At 40.7% G+C, this 20,127-nt stretch overlaps 1 long non-coding RNA gene across 1 annotated transcript in view; it reads left to right on the top strand.

Moving 5' to 3' along the window:
* Nucleotides 1-11,574: 11,574 nt before the first annotated feature.
* LOC116685991 (uncharacterized) overlaps nt 11,575-20,127 on the top strand; it is a 10,590-nt gene continuing 2,037 nt past the window's right edge. Inside the window, exons 1-2 of the long non-coding RNA XR_004331108.1 lie at nt 11,575-11,585; nt 16,912-16,917. This is a non-coding gene — a long non-coding RNA (uncharacterized LOC116685991). The remainder of the gene's footprint in view (nt 11,586-16,911; nt 16,918-20,127) is intronic.

Here is a 20,127-nt window from a genome sequence, read left to right as displayed (position 1 = left end):
AAAGGTTATGTGGTTTTAGGGTGACCCAGGAGCTCTATGGGAAGACAGGTATAATCTTTAAAAAAAGGTTTGTGGTCTGTTCCCATTGAAGCTTAACTTCTAAGTCCTTGAGGCAACATATTTCTGTGTGTGTTGTGTGGCATCCAACCAGCATGCATGTTTTCACCAAATACAAGGAGATCATTGGTTTGTGAAAAACGTCGTTCAAAGTATCCATGTCCAGTCTACAACAATAATTATTAAAAAATGTGGTATCTAGCAGCCAATCATTGTATTATAATTTATGCTCACCATCCACTTTGCTTCGGACCCTGCATCAGCCTAAGCCTGGTTCCAGGTCTCTGAATTAGAGGCTTATTTATTAATACTGTGATAAAATCCTACTTAAAGTGTATGTACGCCCAAAAAGCCAAAAAGGGCGTTCGCCAAAAAATAAATCTGATTTATAAAACTGTGCGTACGCACATCTGGAAGCAGTGTTCCCCTTCTAAACACAGATTGTCCACCAAGTGTGCGTACATGAATCAGCTCTTATCCCCACCCTGTACAAGCTCATTTCAATCATAAATAGTCAATGCAAAGCAGCTATGAATGCTGATCAGTGGTTATGACCCTGGCAAAAAGCAAAAAACCTTTGTAAATTCACATTGTAATTTCGACCTGTTTTGCACAGTGTAGGTAACCCTGATGTACAGACTACCTATTATTAACTAATACTTCCAAAACGGCAGGCACTCGGCACTCAGGGACAGTTTGAGTATAACAGCAGTCATCATTGGCGTAGCCTCCTGCAGGCCAGCAGGCCTTCAGCAGCATCGCAGTATTTATATGTTTACAACAATTTGTGATTGCAGACACCTGCCAAAATTCACAACATCACCTTGTTGTATCCCCCACCCTGAGACACAATTTGAAGGACAAAAATCTAATAGTCAAACAAACTTTTTGTTCATGAAGGTTTTGTCACAAATAGTATGAAGTTTGGACCCATAACAAGGGCATTAGTAACTAGGACATTAAGTGTAACGATTCTCGATCTGATTTCCAGACGTTGACAATTTGATGATATACGCACGTTTTAAACGACATATTTTTAGTTTTTACACTGTGTTCTGCAGTTTTCTAATGCTAGGGCATTTGATGCTATCATGCGACCCTGTCTGGGCTTCCCTCCTGTTGTTCCGTAGGGAAAATGTGACAGGTGAGACAGCGTTGATTAAATATTAAGAAAAATTTATTTAAGATTTGAGTTGGATTTTACAAGGTGTTATAACTCAGTACAAGCGCAAATAACACTGCTGGATTTATTCTCATGAATCGTGGATATGGAATGAAGAATGTGCGTGAGACACAATACTTGAAATATTAAGAGTAATTGTTATTCCCACATGTATTTTCGCAGTCTGAATCGTTCACCACCTCACCATCTGCGTCGCCAATTCCCATGCTCCACAAATGTGCATACGCATGGTCAGAGTTTGTGGGAGGACGCAACATTCTCCCTCAAGTTTTGTTTTTATAAACTCAGCCTTTGCGTGGGAACTGGCAAAAACACATTTTCAACCCCGTTGTTGTACATACCCACTTTTAAAAAATGAGACCCCTGTTCGGGGTTGCACAAAGAACCAAGCATTGGGCCCTTTGGTAGGTAAGATGAGGAGGGAGTGGCGCTTTTTCTGTGCCAGAGCCAGACAAATAGCAACTGAATATGCCACCAGAATGGCAACAAAATCAATGAGATTAAGACAACTACGCAGGTGTGTTGTAGGAAGAGGCCGATAAATTACTCTTATGTTGGCAACTACCTCTCATTGATCGTTGTGACAAATGTTAACTGGTACGCGCAACCACTAACGCAAACTGGTTCGTGTTGCCTAAAAATGAATTTCAAGGGACAGATAGGTCATACTGATTGGTTATAGCACATAATACCTCTACGTAACTGTCACTAGATTGTCACTAGACACCAATAGTTCTATATGGGAAAATAAAATGGCAATTCAGGCTGACAGCAGGCTAACACGGGCTTCAAAATACAAACCTGAAAAAATCTAGTGTAATTAGGGGGATTTGGCTGAATTGAAAAACTAAAACCAAACATGATCTGCAAAACCCTAGATACTTTAAACAATTCTCTGTACAATGTTCTGTCAATACAGAATACAATGACCCGCCAATGTTTAAAAGAAAATGTTTTGAGTTACTTGAATGTTAGAGAAATGTTGTGTATGGCAATGCGTTATGGGTAGGGTAGGCAAGGCAACTGAAACACTAGGTTGAGGTTAGATAAAGTTCGGGTAAGGCAAGTAAAAGCAGAGTGAGGGTTAAATTACCTGTCTCTCTAATTGTTCTGTTAAGTTTTAAAGATTTTTCCCTTATTAAAGGGACAATGGGAACGAACCCAGGCCGTTGCAGGACTCAGCCTACATGGGGCAAACGCCCCGGGCGAGCCAGAGGCGCCCAGGCTGTTATAGTTTTAGACTGTGGGGGACTTCCTTTGACACACTGAGCGTCTTCTCTTTCATTGTGGTGCATCCTTGTCCAGAAATTTTGTTTACTAACCTAGATCTTAGGAGTCATTCCCCGGAGTTCTTAGGTACTTTTTTGCCCAGCATGTTTCTTTGGATAGGGTGGCACCTAAACCATGGTTGCAGCGTGTCCGATGGCCCTGCTGTGCCCTGTTACACCCTGTTACACCTGCTACACCCTGCAGTGCCCTGCTTGCCATGAACTACTACAACTATAATTTTAGTCTAGTTACTTATCTTTTATGTAACTATTGCCAATGTTCATCAAACCCCCAACCGGCCCTTTCAAACATCTATCTCTATCTATAAAACTCTATCTGTAAGTGTTGAGATAACTCTTGTATGATTTGATACTTTAAATAAAACTGAATTGAACTACTTAAAAGATAGCTCAATGTGTATAACCAGACCTTATTATATTAAATATTGTTGCCAAGACTTGTATCTAACATTTTGTAGTCTGTGCTATTCCACAAGTTCATAAAGTATTGCGTTCTTGTACGCTAATTATTCAGCCAAACATTGTACAGATAAACTCAATACAACTCGTAATGGGAAAAGTGTGAAAAATGTAATATTTTAAGTCTGTGTACTTAAAACAACAACAAAAAGCTAATTTGTTGTACGCCTTTTAATCAGCATGACACACTCATCGACAGGACATCATTTGTCAGTTCTTCCACAAAATGTTTTCTATGGTTGAGATCAGGATAAATAAGGAAATTAAAGTATATGGATGAAGTTAGTTAGATATCATGTATGGTTAAAGGAAACCAATGCAGAACATGGTCTGCATTGTTATATTCAGACACTTGTAGTCCAACATTCCACTTTTTCCTTGAATCTATGTGTGTGTGGGTGTGTGTGTGTGTGTGTGTGTGTGTGTTTAAATTAGTTATCTGTATTTTTAGGATCATGACAATGGTATCTTATTAAATAGATGCTTACACTTTTTTAAAGGATTTTCTCTGCCATGGCTTGTCCTGATGACAGTTGCCCTCTGTGCTCTTTCATCCTGGGGTTCCATGAGTCGTGACTCTGTGTTGACGGGCATGCGACGGATTGTCTTAGAGATGTAAGTTAACAAAAAGACATCCAGCGCCGTCACACGAAGAGAGGGTGAAAAGGGCATACAGTGAGAGAGAAAGAGGAGAGAGGAGAGAGAGATGTCACCTTCGACAAAAATGAGAGAGAAGATTAGAGGGAGTGAGCGAGAGGATACGTCCCCAGCCAGAGCGAGAGGGAAAATGAAGTGACACCAGAAAACATGTTACCCACCAGCCAAAGGAAGAGAGAGGGGGACTCAAAGAAAGTAGCTGAGAAAACAGAGAAAGGCAGAGGGAAGTTGCCCACAGCTAGAGGGGAAGTTGGGTTTTGAGAAACCAACAGAGGGTCAAAGTGACTTCATCAATACAGCAGACGACGTGATGAACCACAGAGGGGAAATACAGAGTTTAGACTGGGGCACTCTGTCACTTGTGTTTAAGCACAGAGTGTTTGCTGTTGTGCGGCACCCTGGGAAGCTTCCGTTCAAAGGTTTTAATAGGTTCAATGGTTTTAAAGAGAAGAACTACTGTTTAGGTTGCGGGTGACTGTTAGGGGTTCAAATGGGCAAATGGAAAGAGTTTGTCTAAATGAGTGTAACGAGGACAGGCTGTGTGGTGTTGGATGTTGTGGGGACGTTAATGGAAAGGTTAGTACTATGCTGAGATACCTACTGTAAAGCTGAAAAAGCAAACCAGAGGGTGAGTCCTTGCAATACAAAAAAACTCAGGCGTGCCAACACCAGGCCCTTTGGCAGGATTATCAAGGCGGCCCCCACTATGCCACATGCCATAGCATGTGATGACGGCGACGTCCACGGTAGGCTACCATGAACGGGACACGATGGGATCATAGAGACACAGCATGTGAGATGAGATGACTGACAAAATCCGGAGTAGCCTACCCACACCACACAACAAAAAACGCTGGCGAATGCACACCATAACACATGAAAAAACACACAGCCAGTCCCTCCAGGATTTGCAGCCTTTTATGTGATTGTTGCAGCCCAAAATAAATAAATATATTTAACAGCGCCTTTCTGAACATCAAGGTTGCTTTACAGACATAAAAGACAGATACAGGGAACAGAAAAGTGTAAGCAGTTAAACAAAACAAACGCAAGAGCTTTTGTAAAAATTGCAAAAAGGTTGCATCGTTCTTTAAAACAAAAGGAAATATTGGTCCCTATCTGTGTCTGTCTGTGTATGTGTTTGTATGTATTTGTTAATGTCTGTTTTGCATGTATTATTTGTTGAGTGGATGTCTCTCTTTATTGCACCCGTTCTTTTTGGTTTCTTCCCTACCGTCTTTCCTTCTTTTTGTTTTGATTCTGCAAACCGTTCTTCTGTTTTGCCGTGGGTGTTGTTTTATTCCTTAACTTGTAAATGAAAATAAAAACATTTGATCTCGGGGGGTTGGTTTCCGGTCGCGACCAAGATGGCTGCGTAATTTCAACGCTCTCGACGATTTTCCTAAAAACAACACTAAAACTTTTGAGATTGAATATAAGTGAAATTTATGAAAGATGGGTTTAGGGGGTTACAAGGAGGAGGGGGGGACGGGCGCAGCACTATTAGATGATTAACTGCAGAACAGCCAAAGCTGCTTCCGGGTCCATGTGGCCGAGGGGCACGAAATGGAGGAGGCTAGCTTGGAAAGGTACTATCGAACTGAGAGATTTTAGACGCGAAACAAGCACAACTCTCGGAGATACAAAAGCTGCACAAGACAAGAAATAGACGGGATGAAGCTGAGGGTCGAATTGATGAGGTGGAAACGGTCCATGCAAGCGGCGACATCGCTACTCACGCAACTCCTACAACGCCAGGACAACATGGAGGCTACTTATTGACCATGAAGGCCGCGCACGCCGTGAAAACTAAGGATTTAGGGTATTCCCGGGGGCTAAAGACAATAATATGAGATAGGTGCCTGGACTTCCCCAGAGACGCGCAGATCAAAATCAAAGAGCCACAGAGCCCTGGCCACTAAACCCGCTAACGCTCAGTCAAAACCCTCGCTCTATTATTGTCAAGTTTGCAAGCTACAAAGTAAAGAAGACGTGATCAGTAAGAACCTGGCAGAAGGGACAAGGGCAATACAATAATGGCCACTTTTACGTGGACAACGATTACCACCAGCTATATCAAGAAACGTGCAGAGTACAAACAAGCAAAGAAAATTTAAGGAGAGGAAAATTAAGTTCCAAACTCCTACCCTGCAAAACTAACGCGTTCTTTATGGAGATGAACCTGCCTGAACAGACCGCGGCGGAGGCAACGTCAGACATGGCATCACGGGGGCCCCCAGTCAAAGTTGTCTGCCCCCCAGTCAACCTGTACCCAGCGAACTACGACAGCGTTTCATCGTCAACTTGTAATATGCAATACTTTCCACCGCCACTTAATTCGGATAGTTTCTGCCCAAACTTTAATTATTCATTAGTATATTATGTGTTTGCACATATCTGTAAAATTTGCAATTATAGTAATATCCACCAAATTCCTAGCGTAAATCTTGCTCACAATACCTGTTATCTATATTTGTTCATAGGACAAACCCATCTGTAAACTCTGTTTATAATAGTATTTTTCTATATTATCATTACATATCCATGTCTTGCACTTCGGAACCATGTATCCTGCACTTACTGCATTGCACTTCTGGTTAGACCCAAACTGCATTTCGTTGCCTTGTACCTGTACATGTGTATGACAATAAGTTGAATCTAATCTAATCTAATCTAATCTTGGCAAAACGGCTGGAGCCCAGGAGCAGAGTAACACCGAGCCGGATGCACCCCCAGGAAGCGATGAGCCTCACAGCGGATTAAAGAAAAGTGTGCAGGAATTTAGGCGTCTACCCCTCCAGATAAGTGATTCCTATGGAACACATTAGCCTGATGCATGTAGATAAGATAATAGAAGTTGCCCCTTTTAGTTTTGGCTGCGCCTCACCTTTACTCCTAATCTTAATTGTAAACTAAAGTGTCGGAGCATACAAACATTTTGAAGACTGGCTAAACTTGCAATGCAGCACCACAGTGGAACCACGCTACGTGATGAGCGGGTTTTCCCCTGAAAGGTGCTCGTACCTCTCGAGCCCCTTAAAGGTTCAGTTCATTAGAACCTCTGACTGGAAACTACACTCATGCAAAAGAACTGATTTTGATATTTTTGCTAAAGATTTCACTTATCTTTGTTATGTTCATGTTTTACCTGTTTTGTTATAGGTGTGCATTATTCTCTTTACTTTGTTTGGACGTGTTGGTTAGAACATGGAGACCATGGCGGACGTGCAAATTTGAAAAATGCATCATTTAATGTGAGGGGGTCTAACCCCACTAAAAGAAATAAAATATTATCTAAAATGAGAAAGAAAAAAGTAAAAATTACTATGTTGCAAGAAACACATCTTAATTCACTGGAACACGAAAATTAAAAAGGATGGGTTTTTCTAAATATTACTAGTCATAAATCAGGTCATAGGCGGGTTGTCACTCTAATATCCAAAGGTCCATTTGAACTTATTCTCTGAAATACACAGACAAAGAAGGGAGTTTTCACTGGTATGGCTCAGAATAGATGGGTTCAAATAAATATTGTTCAATGTGTATGCTCCCCCAGGCAGTGACATTTCATTTTATAGAAAAATATTTGGCTAATAGCACAATCAACGGGTTCCTTATGTGGGAGGGATTGGAATTACGACTATCCTAGGCTTGATTCCTCAGACAAGACTCCCCAAACATTTTGCAGAAAAATTAAGATCCTTATGGCAGAATATGGTGTTGTGGACATTTGGAGGGATCTATACCCCAACAAGCGAGATTTTACTCATTATTCCATGCACATACAGTATACTCTAGAATTGACTACTTTTTTATTTTCAAAAAGGATCGCCCTAGGGTAAGCCAACTGCGAGATTGAAAACATTGACCTTTTGACCATGCTATTGCTAAACGTAGAAATAAAGGCTGAGTTCAAAAACACAAGTGAGACTGAACACAAGTGTACTGAACAACCTAAATTTACCAAATTATCAAATCTGACATAAAAACATTCCTAAAGGAAAACCTTAACGGAGAGGTGAGCCCAGAAATCGTCTGGGACACACTGAAAGTATGAGGGGTAAATTATATCATTTTGTGGTACGAAAAAAAAGAGCTAGGCAAAATTAGGCTATCAGAGTAAATGGGGAGCTAAAGAGCTAGAGAGAAAACATAGAGGATTAAATCCGGAACATGATACTAGATGAAAATACTGAGAATAATATTAATGCTTTATATTTACAAGAAATACAAAAGAAGATGATTTACACAAACAAGATACTATGATCAGGTGCTAAGTTTGCTAAACTCTTAGCGAGTGTACTACAAAAGCACAAGCAGATGATAGAAACTATAAAATAAGAGACCCAATTCTAAAAGATGTTTTACAAACAAAGTGAAATTAAACGGCTTTTCAGAGCTATTATAAACAATTATACACACAGCCAAAGTTAAAGAGGGACAAAAATCAAGGACTTCCTTAACCAACTTATTACCTGTTTTGTCAGATGATCAAAAACAAAGGCTTGTTGCAAATATTCAGAGAAGGAACTATCCTGTGCCATATCAAGGCTTAAGGCAAACAAATCTCGCGGCCCAGAGGGATTTACGTTGGTACGACTGGTACAAAAAATTTAAATCTGAATTATCTCCATTCCTCCTTCAAATATTTAATCTAGCTCTAAAAGAGGTAAGCTGCCACCATCAATGGAAACAGGCTACAATATCCGTATTCACAAAGAGGGAAAGGACCGACTTAATGTAGCTCCTATAGACCAATTTTGGTTCTTAATATCGATTACAAACTTTTCACGTCAATTATTTCAAAGAGAATTGAAGAGACTTCCACACTATTTCTACTGACCAGACAGGTTTATCCACAAAGACAACCTCATGATAATATAAGGTGTACATTACATATATTATACCATATTAAAAAACATCAAATACAGCTGCGGACGATCGCCTTGATGCTGAAAAAGCCTTCTGTATAGAGTACAGGGAATTGGATCCACTTGGATGTCAAAGTGATCGGGGACACTATACACAAAACCAACCAGCGCAGATAAAATAAATGGTCACTTATTAAATACTATTGGACTAGAAGCGGGACAGAAGAAGGCTGCGGACTTTCCCCTTACTTCTCGCCCTTTATATAGAACCGTTAGTTCAACTAATTCGGCAACAAACAGTATAAAAGGTATAAATATTTCCGGTGATGTCACAAAGTGGCGCTATACGCCGGAGTGTACTGTACATAAGTGAACCAAACACATCATTCCCAAATTATTCAGACTCTGAACAGCTTGGGGATTATGATGGTTATAAAGTTAAATGTAAATAAGACACAGATATGACGTTAATTATAATCCTCCAAAACAATAAGCGATGAATTATTCTTAAATGGGACCGGACCACTTAAATACAGGTATCATAATCCCCAAAGTATAAACCACCATAGCTAAGAGTAACTATGATGATTTTTAAATAAAGTAAAACTTGATATAAAGAGATGGACCATCATCCCCTTCATGAGTTTAATCCAAAGAGCTGATGTGTAAAAATGAACCTAACTACCAAGATTCCTATTTCTGTTCCAAGCTCTCCCGGCAGAAATTACCAAAAAGCAATTTTAGAGTGGGACAGAATGATTTCTAGATTTTATTGGTTAGGAAAAAAGCAGAGGATCAGATTTTAGAAATTATTTCTACTCTGACAAATAAACCCCTGATGAACCTATGTATTACAAATTACCATGCTAGGTGGAAGGACATTGAAGTTCCTCATGTCAGAACCACCTTTACAGGCACATGGGAAACAAGACTTGAGAGACTCTGTGCAAGATTGAAAGCCTTGGATAAAATCACAATTAAAAATCTGGTTAAAGGTTAAACATGAATATAAATTGGACAGCAATCTGAAGATAATAGATGGGTGCATATGACCCTGATTTCAAACCCAATCAAACAGATGTTGGATTCCAGAACTGGCTGTCCAAGGGTATAACAACAACATTCCGCTAACAGATAAAGGCCAAATGAAAGATTTCCACACACTTGAAACCAGTCATAATACGAAGAAACAGACTTTTACAGATATTTACAGATACACATAATCAAGAGTTATTCGGTCCACAGATGTGCAAGACCAGTGCTTCAGGAAATATTGATGCATACCAGGCAAAAGTTAAAAAGGGTATTATCTCACGGCTGTACAGGGTTTTATGACTAAAAACAAATTTCGACTATATGTAAAAACGAAATGGGAAAGGGAAAGTAACGTGAAAATAACTGTTGAGGAGTGGAGAGATTACTGCGCATCACAGTGGAAATGCCAAACTCATTCATGGAGGGAATTTGGTTGGAAATGTTTGATCGGTTTTTTATTACTCCAAAGCAAAGGATTTCAGGTACCGGGGGGAGACCAAGTGCTGGAGACAACATTGGCAATATTCTGGGATTGTCCAGTAATAAAACAATTTGGTTGGATATACAAGATATCGAAAATATTTTTAACATAAAAGTATCCTTCAAATTCACCACTTTATCCTGGGGAAATAAGTAAATGTAAAGTGCTGTATTTATATAGCGCTTTCCAGTCTAACAACTGCTCAAAGCGCTTTTACATCTACAGGAAACATTCACCATTCACACACATCATACACTTGCGTGGCCGGGCTGCCGTACAAGGTGCCACCGCTCATCAGATAAAACACTCACACACCTTCACTCTCCGATGCGCAGCCACGGGGCAACTCGGGTTCAGTGTCTTGCCAAGGACACTTCGACAATGACTGTAGGGCGGGCGGGAGCAAACCACCAACCTTCAATTGGCAGGCAACCGCTCTACCCATGAGCCACAGCCGCCCCATACAGAATAAATCAATCAATATCACAATCAATCAATACGGAATACAGACCTTTTACCTGATAAAGAAAAATATCTCTTCAGAATTTTAACCATGCCTGTAAGAAAACTGTCACTAGACACTGGCTCCTTCCTGTTTACTCTGGGAAAATAGGAGGGATTGTGTTAATGAAAATACTCCATGGAAAGCCTACATATTCGTCTGTTAGCAGACAATAGATTTCTACTCTATGGTTTAAATGGATGTCCTATTAATTAAACAGAACACGCAGGAATGTTGTCTGAATGCTATCAAGACAGGTAACTAAGGATTGTGTTTTTACTGTACTGTATTTTATGTAACGTTTACTGACAAAACATTTGTATCGTCCTTCTTTTTTATATGCATTGGAGTTAAGTCTCATAGTAAGCACCCTCTGTTTGTGTCTAATGTGTTTCTTATATACTTTAAAAACGGGAACGTTGGGAATGTGAAATTTGGTCTAGATTGTAGACTGGAACTGTGATTAAATTCGACTCTGGTATGTTCCAATGTTTCATAATAAAGAATTATAAAAAAACAAAAAAAACATTTGATCTAAAAAAAAATAAAAGGAAACTTATTTTAGGAGAATAATAATTAATACTATTAATTAATTACTCGGGCTAAGGAACCTTATCAGAAAGGCTCAGAAGGCTGCAAATGTTGGTATAATATGAAAATGGCTGGGGGATTTAAGACAAAAAAATTATAATTTATTGAATTAATCAAAATAACATATGGTTACTGTCATTGGCTTGTTGATCTTTACGTTGTTTATTTCCTCTCCTGGGCTGGGACGCATTCACACACTTTATTAGACTTTAACTTATCATTGCACTTACAATAACAAGCGTAGTTGTCCTCAGATCCTCCTATATGTCTCATCGCAGTTATCCTGCATCCACGTGTGTGTGTATGTGTTTGTGCTACAGAGAGCCTTCAGCAAATTTAAATGAAAAATCATTACAGCAAATGTCAAAAGTGGATGTCAATACATTGATGTTAAATGTATACGGTTGGCAGGACGGTCTGACATGTTTTGACAGTTTTTGCTGTACGTTTAGTTGGTAATGTGAGAGTTGCAATCTCATTTTCATATTAGAAACAAGGAAATGAATTTGACCCATTCTCACTCCTTGGTCAGAGGCCACAGTTCAGAGTGCACGTGGGACTGATGGGATGTGTAAGTCCGGTGTCAATCATCATATCTTTCATGCAGTGCGGGCTCCTGATTGATCTAGGTCTGGTAAGCAACCTCGTATCCTGCTTACCAAGCGTCACATGGACCAGTCGGCGGTCACTAGTTTTTGTTAGGTGTACATTTTGTACAGACGTGAATATGTTTGGTACACCGTTAAAAATATACCTTTTAAAATAAAATAATCCCATCAAAACGTGAAAATATCAAATTATGGTATTAGCTAATAGGCATAATACATTAAAGACTTAATTTTCTTGTTCTCTGTAACACTGTTGTGTGTATTGATCTCTTTGTTTTCTGTCCCTGTCAGAAGCTGGCCCTCATGTTTTGTATGTATTTCCAACAGCAGACCTTATTTCTTATTTGATGGACTGTTACTGGCTCCAGAAACCGTGTTCATATTTAAGGTTATCAAGTTTTCTTGAACTCTTTAAATATTATGATACAAAACAAAAAACAATTCAAAGTTTTTATAAATATGGGGGGGGGGGGGACATTCTTGGGTATATTAGTTTAATTAAATAGACAAACAATCAAAAAACTCATAAAGCAAATTTCTGCCACGGATTGTGTGGATGTGGTTGACAAGATTTGATTGACTGGTCGTGCATTGCATTCACAAAAGGAAAAGCTATTAAATACTTATCTCGTGATCATGAGAAAAAGTTAAGATATGTTATCAAACGTCGACAGGTGCAATGGAGTGCTGTCGCATTTATTCTGTGGACTGTGTGTATATTAGCAGATTAATATATTTAAAAAAATAAAATGTTGAAATAAGGAAAATGATTTCAAAAAAACAGTTCTACACAACAAAATAAAATGTATAGTTCAAGTCCATGGATGCCCATAATTTCAGTTCCCCTCAGATCTTGTGGAGGTTGGTCCAATGGCCCCGAGCACAAGAGCTGAAAGCTGCTGACTAGAGGTTTTGTATCAGACAAATATCAGACAAAATTAAAGGCCAGGCCCAGTCCTGATGGATATTAAATACTGGTGTAGCAGTTAGTAATTCTTTAAAAGCAATGCCATAAGTGTGATGTGTCCGCTACTTCCTCATCAGCCCTCGGGTTAGAAGAGTTCTGAATCAATTGTTACTGATTTATGACTCTATTTTATCAAGTAGATAGGAAAACTCTGCAATTCAAGTTTCCTGGGGTCTCGCAGGTCGAGTTAGTACTCTTTACTGCAATCTTCACCATGTTATTATTTTGATTTATTAGTAGTAGTATGTAGCTTCAGTAAGTGAACCCTTGTTTGTGAGAGTGGGTGTGTGCTCCTTGACCTGGCCGCGTAATCCCTTACCGGCTGACAGTTGAGTTCAGACAGGCTGACTCTGGGCCAGACCTTCGGGCTGCTCCCTCCAAGCTAAAAGCCATCATCTCTTCAATCCTGACCTCAAAGCAATTATCCAGCCTTCAAAAGCTCCCGATCTCTTTTAGTACGTGTGTGTGTGGTGTGAGAGGTGTGTGGGTGTGTGTGTGTGTGGTGTGTGTGTGTGTGTGTGTGTGTGTGTGTGTGTGTGTGTGGTGTGTGTGTGTGTGTGGTGGTGTGTGTGTGTGGGTGGGGCTTCTCTCTCTTTCTCCTCTCTATGTCAATCTCGCACATCCTTGCCTCTCACTCTTTCATCTTGCTGTCTTCTTACTTCTCTCTCTCTATTTGTCTTTCCCTCTCTTTACACTCAGGGTGACTCTTATTTGGCTGAGGATGATCTCCCTTCCCCCCTCTTTCTGTCTCTCTCTCACTCATTCTTTCCTCTAAAGACTGAGTAGCGGTTGTGTACTTTGTGGCTATCAAGACAAATGTTTAAATATGAGGATGATGATTAGATTTCAGCCTAAACATCTTGATGGAATTTTTTTTATCAGTAATTTATATTTAGTGCAAATGCACTGTGTAAGGTAAATGTTAAAGCCCCTGGGGGATAACTTTTAAATGATCATAGAATGTTTCAAATTATTATATATTTTACACAATTGTACGAATTGGTGCACAGTTTAGCCTATTCATTAGTAAAACGGGCTTTGAAGATGCCTACTCTTAAATTATTGTTTAACAGTGCACTTTGTCTATATATACAGTTGTGTCTGAGTCAGTGTGTTTAAAAAAGTGAATAAGCTCAAAATCCTCAGAATAGCTTTTAATTCCATAATAGAATGCATTGGGAACACTGCACATTATATTCCAAATCAAAACGACCAAAATTGATCAAGTTTGTGTTCTACCTTTTCAGAAAGTGAAGAGAAATAAATATAGGCAGTAATTGCATTTCCTTTACAAACTCCAAACATTTACTGAATAAACTGAAAATGTTCAAGGGTTTGCTTTCTTTGAATCACTGCATTAATATTTAGTAGCATAACCATATTTCTGAGAACAGTGACCATTTCACGAACTGCCATGAGACTGTGCTGCAGAGCCTGCTCGGGGGACACAACAGCGGGACAGAAAACACGGGCGACACTGCCATGCAAAGGGCTGCTCTGGGGGACACAACAAGGGGAAATGAATGCCACACGGTTAGACGGGGACAACAACAGCCGCCGGGACATGATCCGAGGTCTCTGGAGGACGTAACAAAGGTGAAATGAAACGCCACACGCGCGGTAACAACAACGGGACGGACCGCCACAACCGGACACGAAACAACGGGGCGGTTGTGGTTAGGAGAAGAAGAACACGGAAAGGGGCACACGTGGGACGTGATCCCTGGACTTCAGGGAGAAAGTCCTGTGCTGTTTGACCCATCCACCACCCCAACACCTCCTTATGTAGTGTATGGTTTTCAATGCTACTCGCAAGTCGTACCCTAAAAATGCTTCCCATTGAAATACATTTCAATCAGGAGAGACATGTGTGCAGATATGCAAATGAGGCTCATAAAATGTACAAAGTCTTTGGCAATTAGACCCATCGCTATGCAAATTATTTGTATATAAATAGGGGTAGAGAACCATCAGACCCCCAGATGGAATCTAGACACCGGTGGTGGCAGAGAAGGAGCCCGAAGACCAGACCGAAGGAGGCTCCGGACCGGTCAGCTGGAGTAGATGACTGGGGGTGGAAGGGGGTGGGGTTGCACCTTTGGCTGCAACGACCGCTGAATGGCAGAAGGTGAAACACATTTAAAGCAGGGTGTGACTCTTGATTGGCCCTTGCAATTTGTGTACGTTCTGTTGGTTAGAGGAAGGTGAAGCCCAAAAGTGATTTGAGTTAGGGAGCAGATTAAGAGTGAGGTCTTCCTGAAAGAATTTAAATGAGATACATTTCAATCAGGAGAGACTAGTTGCAGATATGCGACACTTTCACAGCAAAGAATTTACGCTGGCTACCATTAGTTTACAATTCGTGCTCACCACCACGAAAAAAACACGGAGATGATTTTCTGTTTTTTCCTAAATGTGCTGTATTTATATAGGCTTTTCTAGTCTTAACGACTACTCAAAGCACTTTTAAATTACAGGAAACACCACATTCACACACATTCATACACTGTGGGAGGCTGCCGTACAAGGTTCCACCTCTCTCAGATAAACACTCATACACATTCACACTCCATCACACTCCAATGCGCAGCACGGGGGCAACTCGGGGTTCCGTGCTTTGCCAAGGACACTTCGACATGGGACTGCAGGGCCAGGGACTGAACCCAACCTCCGATTGGCAGGCAACCGCTCTACCACTGAGACAGCCGCCCCATGGTGGGTGAAAAAAAACGATCAATATGGGAGAATACCAACGTGCCATCACAACTACATGAATCAAAATTGTAATCATATGATAACTATCATGCCAAATTAAAGTTTGAAGTATATTTTTTATTAAAAAAACTGATATATGATCAATAAAATACAGTCCCTGACAAAAGTCTTGTCGTATCTATTTTGTAGAAACACCTGCTATTAACTTGACTTTTAATTAATCAATTGGTGAAGAAATAGCTCATATGAAAAGCTAAAACCCTCCAAATGAGTTCAATGCACTGAAATAAATTAGTTTCACTAAAAAAAGATTTATTATTAACAAGACAAAAAGGTCAAATTTTGTCAAGACAAAAGTTTGTCGCCTATAATAAATTGAACAAATTTACTAAATACTAAAATATGTCAGCAAATTAAATAGTGGTGCTGTGAGATTCAAATTTAATATCTTGTTCTGCATGAGCTTGAAGGACTGCATCCATGCGTTTGGCAAGGATTCATACAATGTATGATGAAGTCATCAGGAATAGCTAGGAAAGCAGTCTGCATGCCTCCCAGAGTTCATCTATTTCTTGGTTGGTCTTCCATGCTTCCTCTTTCATCCTACCCCACATATGCTCAATGATGTTCATGTCTGGTGACTGGGCCGGCGATCCTGGAGCATTTTGATCTTCGTCTGAGGAACTTTGAAGTGGAGATGGAAGTATGGATGGAGCCCATCCTGCTGGAGGATTTGGCCTCTTTTATGGTTGGAATATAAGAGGTAGCTAAGATTCTTGGTATTTGAGACTATTGATGTGTGCCTTCCACCCTGCAGATCTCTCGACACCCCATACTGGATGTAACCCCGACCATGATTTTACGCCACCAAACTTCACTGTTTTCGCGGTGGGAATCTTGGAGCCATGCGGGCTCCAGTAGGTCTCCTGCAATATTTGCGGCAACTGTGGTGTAATTCAACAGAAGATACATCGGAAAAATCCACTTTCTTCCACTTCTCCAGCGTCCATCCTTTTAGCAGGTGTGTGGCTTGGCAAATGCCACACGGTTTTTCAATTGTCTTTTGTTTATGTGGCTTCTGGCACTGATTCAACCATGGAGGCCATTTCAAGACAGAATACGACAAAGCGTTCTGGTTGACACAGGGACTTCAGGGACCAGGTCTCGTGGAGCTCGCTGCAGTAGAAAATGGGCTGGCCTTGGATTTTCGAGCAACAAATGGTCTCTCGAGAGTTGTCATGCGGGGTCTGCTGCCTGGGCTTGTCAAAAACGTCTCCAGTGTCTTCAAATGTTTTTAATCCTGTGTACTTGACGCTGAGACACATTGAGGTGTCTGCCACTCAGCAGTGGATCTGGTCTCATCCTCTTGATAATCAAAACTTTAGTCTCAGAGTGAATCTTAGGCATGTTGCAGATGTCTAGTTGCAGTTGATGTGAAGGTCTAGTGTACTGGGGTTGTTTTTATACACACCTGAGACCTAATTGATCCTTATTAGTCCCAGGTGAAGCTCATATGACAAGGCGACAACACTTATGTCTTTGCAAAAATTGACTCAATGGGCTTTATAAAGCTGTGAATATTAGAATACTTTTTGACAGTTTTGTTTTGCACTGAAACATTATTACAAAAGCTGTTAGGAATAAAATGAGCCATTTCTTGTAAATAAATCTTGATTAGAAATATATTTCAGCGGCACTTCAGGTCAATTTGTACACAAGCGACAAGACTTTTGTCAGGGACTGTACAATAGGCCTTAGGCAATTTTAGTGTGAAAACGTAAGATTAGAAGCTATGTGGCACCTATCTCTCCATCCCCTGGGCCCACCACCTGTGGGAGGAACCACAGGGGGGGGGGGGGGGGGGGGGGGGGGTGCGCTGCCATATGGGTGGCAGTGAAGGTCAGGGGCCTCGACGGACCAAATCCGGGCGGCAGAGGATGGCTCTGGGGATGTCACCTCTCTGTGAGGGAAACAGCCGGAATTAGTGCGGGAGGTGTAACGCCACCAGTTAGATCTGGTAGGGCTTATCTCTACGCACAGTCTCGATTCTGAAACCATACTCCTGGATAGGGATTGCTCACAAGCCCCGGCTGAGCACCGTTTACACCATTTATGGATCCCAAAAAATGGGAAATGTGTTACAGCAGCAAACATACATCAGTCACTCATCACAGAATATAAATATAAATGAAATACTAGAATACAACACATACATTATACATGAAATAATAATAATAATAATGATAATAATAATAATAGTAATTTAAACGCACATGTGGGCAATGATGGAAATAAATGGAGAGGGGTGATCGGGAGAAACGGCCTCCCTAATCTAAACTTGCCCTCTATCGTAGAGGCAGAGCAGGAGGATGATGGGGGATTGTCAATTTCCCTGGTGGAAGTTGCTGAGGAGGGTTTGGCCGAACCTTGGGTTGAAGAGGAACAATGCGGATTCCGTCCTGGTCGTGGAACAACGGATTAGATCTTCACTCTCGCAAGGCTGCCAGCGGGAACCTGGGAGTATGCCGTACCGGTCTACATATGTTTTTTGGATCTGTAGAAGGCGTATGATTCCCCTGAAGATACTGTGGGAGGGGCTGCGGGAGTATGGGATGAGGGGGTCCCTTCTCAGGGCCATTCAATCTCTGTATGACCAAAGCGAGAGCGGTGTCCAGGTTCTCTGCAGGAAGTTGGACTCGTTCCAGGTGAGGGTTGGCCTCCTCCAGGGCTGTGCTTTGTCACCAATGCTGTTTGTAATATTTATGGACAGGATATTGAGGCAAAGTCGGGGTGGGGAGGGGTTGCAGTTCGGTGGGCTGCGGATCTCATCGCTGCTCTTTGCAGATGATGTGGTCCTGATGGCGTCATCGGTCTGTGACCTTCAGCACTCACTTGATCGGTTCGCAGCCGAGTGTGAAGCGGCTGGAAGAGGATCAGTACTTCTAAATCTGAGAACCTATACATCTTGCTAGTTTCCGTTGTGTAAATTGACATGCATATATTTACTCATTATCATTTATTTAAGACCCATAAATAACACTCAAGTTTTCAGAGCCAAGACCTTTACAGTACATCCTCATGAAAAAAGTGAATCTTACTAAATACTGTTGGAGATTAAAGAGTGTGGACTTCTTGACTTACAGTAAGTAGTGGCAGGTTAAAGGTCTAAAGACTTAAGCTGAATCACCATGTCTAAATGAAGGACTTTAATTGGGGGTTTCATGAAAAGGTCAGCAGTGGGTAAAGCAGAAGGATCAGCCATCTTGAACTGCAATCCCTGGTTGTCATGCTAGTAAATCAATGTAGGTCTGAGAAAGATAAGTTAAAGTTTTTCCCTCTCAGCTGCAGTTATCTACAGGGTAGATGGTAGAGGTTTGATTTAAAGTCTGCACTGCCAAAGTCATGGCTCGGAATTTGCTGTAAAAGGTCACATCAATCTTTTTTCATTTAACCTTTATTTAATACGTAGAAAACAGTGATTGATGAAACCCTGTTTCAATGAGTGCTGAGATCACAAACATGAGGAGAAGACCAAAACAAGACCATAACTGTTTGCAGTACACAGTCAACCTTTAAAATATGAAATACAAGATAATCAAACATTGAATATACATATTTGGGACATTTTGACACATATTCATGACTTACTAAAAAACAAACAACATAATTTGGGATTGAAGTCTAGGAGCGCTAAGTAAGTTGTATTTGGTGATGGAAGAACATAACTAAAATTAGTGATGGCCAAATGAAGTCTTGTGTAGCTTTGTGAACCTTTTTCTTTATTTTCTAAGCCCACTTGACAGGGCTCTTTGTTAAACAAATGGTTATTAGCACCCTGCATTCTTTAAACCAAGACTGTCATCTAGTGGGCTCAGAAAATACATAAAATGGTTCACAAAGCTTTATTAGGCTTCAATTGGCCATCACTACTAAAAAAAACAACTACAAAAAAGTATATTTATTATAAAGCCACTAGGAGGGAATACTGGTACTCAATACTGAAAGAAGTTTTTATTTAGCTGAAGGAAGAAACAAATGCATGGATAGCTCAAGAAGACAATACAAATCATATCAAGGTACCAATGTTGAAAGCATAAGGCTGGCGATATTCTCTATTTTTCTTTTTCTGGTCATATTTTATGGAAAGTTCAAAAAATGACTCTCCTACCCAGTCTATGGCCTCAAGCCCATTTGTTCTTCAGGGTATATAAAGGAATTCTGAAGTTAAATGTTATACTGTTGGGGTGCCTAGATAGCTCACCAGGTTAAGTGTCCACCCCATGAATGAAGGTTCAGTTCTTGCAGCAGTGGCCGCAGGTTCAGTTCTGACAAGCCGCACATTTCGTTTCCCTCTCTCTTCCCTTTCAAATCTTCTGCTGCCCTGTTTAGTAAAGGCCTAAAATGCCCCAAAAAGTAAAACTTGAATACCTTTTAAGAACTTTAGCATCATAGATTTGTGCTACAGCCTTCTCACTTCTATCTGTGCCATAGACAGTTAAAGAACTGGACCAACAAATCCCGTTGTTCTGGGCGGAGACCAGTGAAGGATATTAGAAGCACTTTCCCGGTGATGAGCCAACTGAGCTTGACGATGTAGATGTGACGTGAGCAACCTGTCTGAAAGGCATAAGTCTTCTGGTAGCTGTTCCAAGACAAATCTCAATCATTCCCAATCAGTAGAGACGGAGAGCGTAGGTATATGTTAGGAGATA

This window comes from Etheostoma spectabile, unplaced genomic scaffold, assembly GCF_008692095.1.
Source record: "Etheostoma spectabile isolate EspeVRDwgs_2016 unplaced genomic scaffold, UIUC_Espe_1.0 scaffold280, whole genome shotgun sequence".
Taxonomy (NCBI): domain Eukaryota; kingdom Metazoa; phylum Chordata; class Actinopteri; order Perciformes; family Percidae; genus Etheostoma; species Etheostoma spectabile.
The sequence above is the reverse complement of the archived record's forward strand: the minus strand, read 5'-3'. Positions and strand labels throughout refer to the sequence as shown.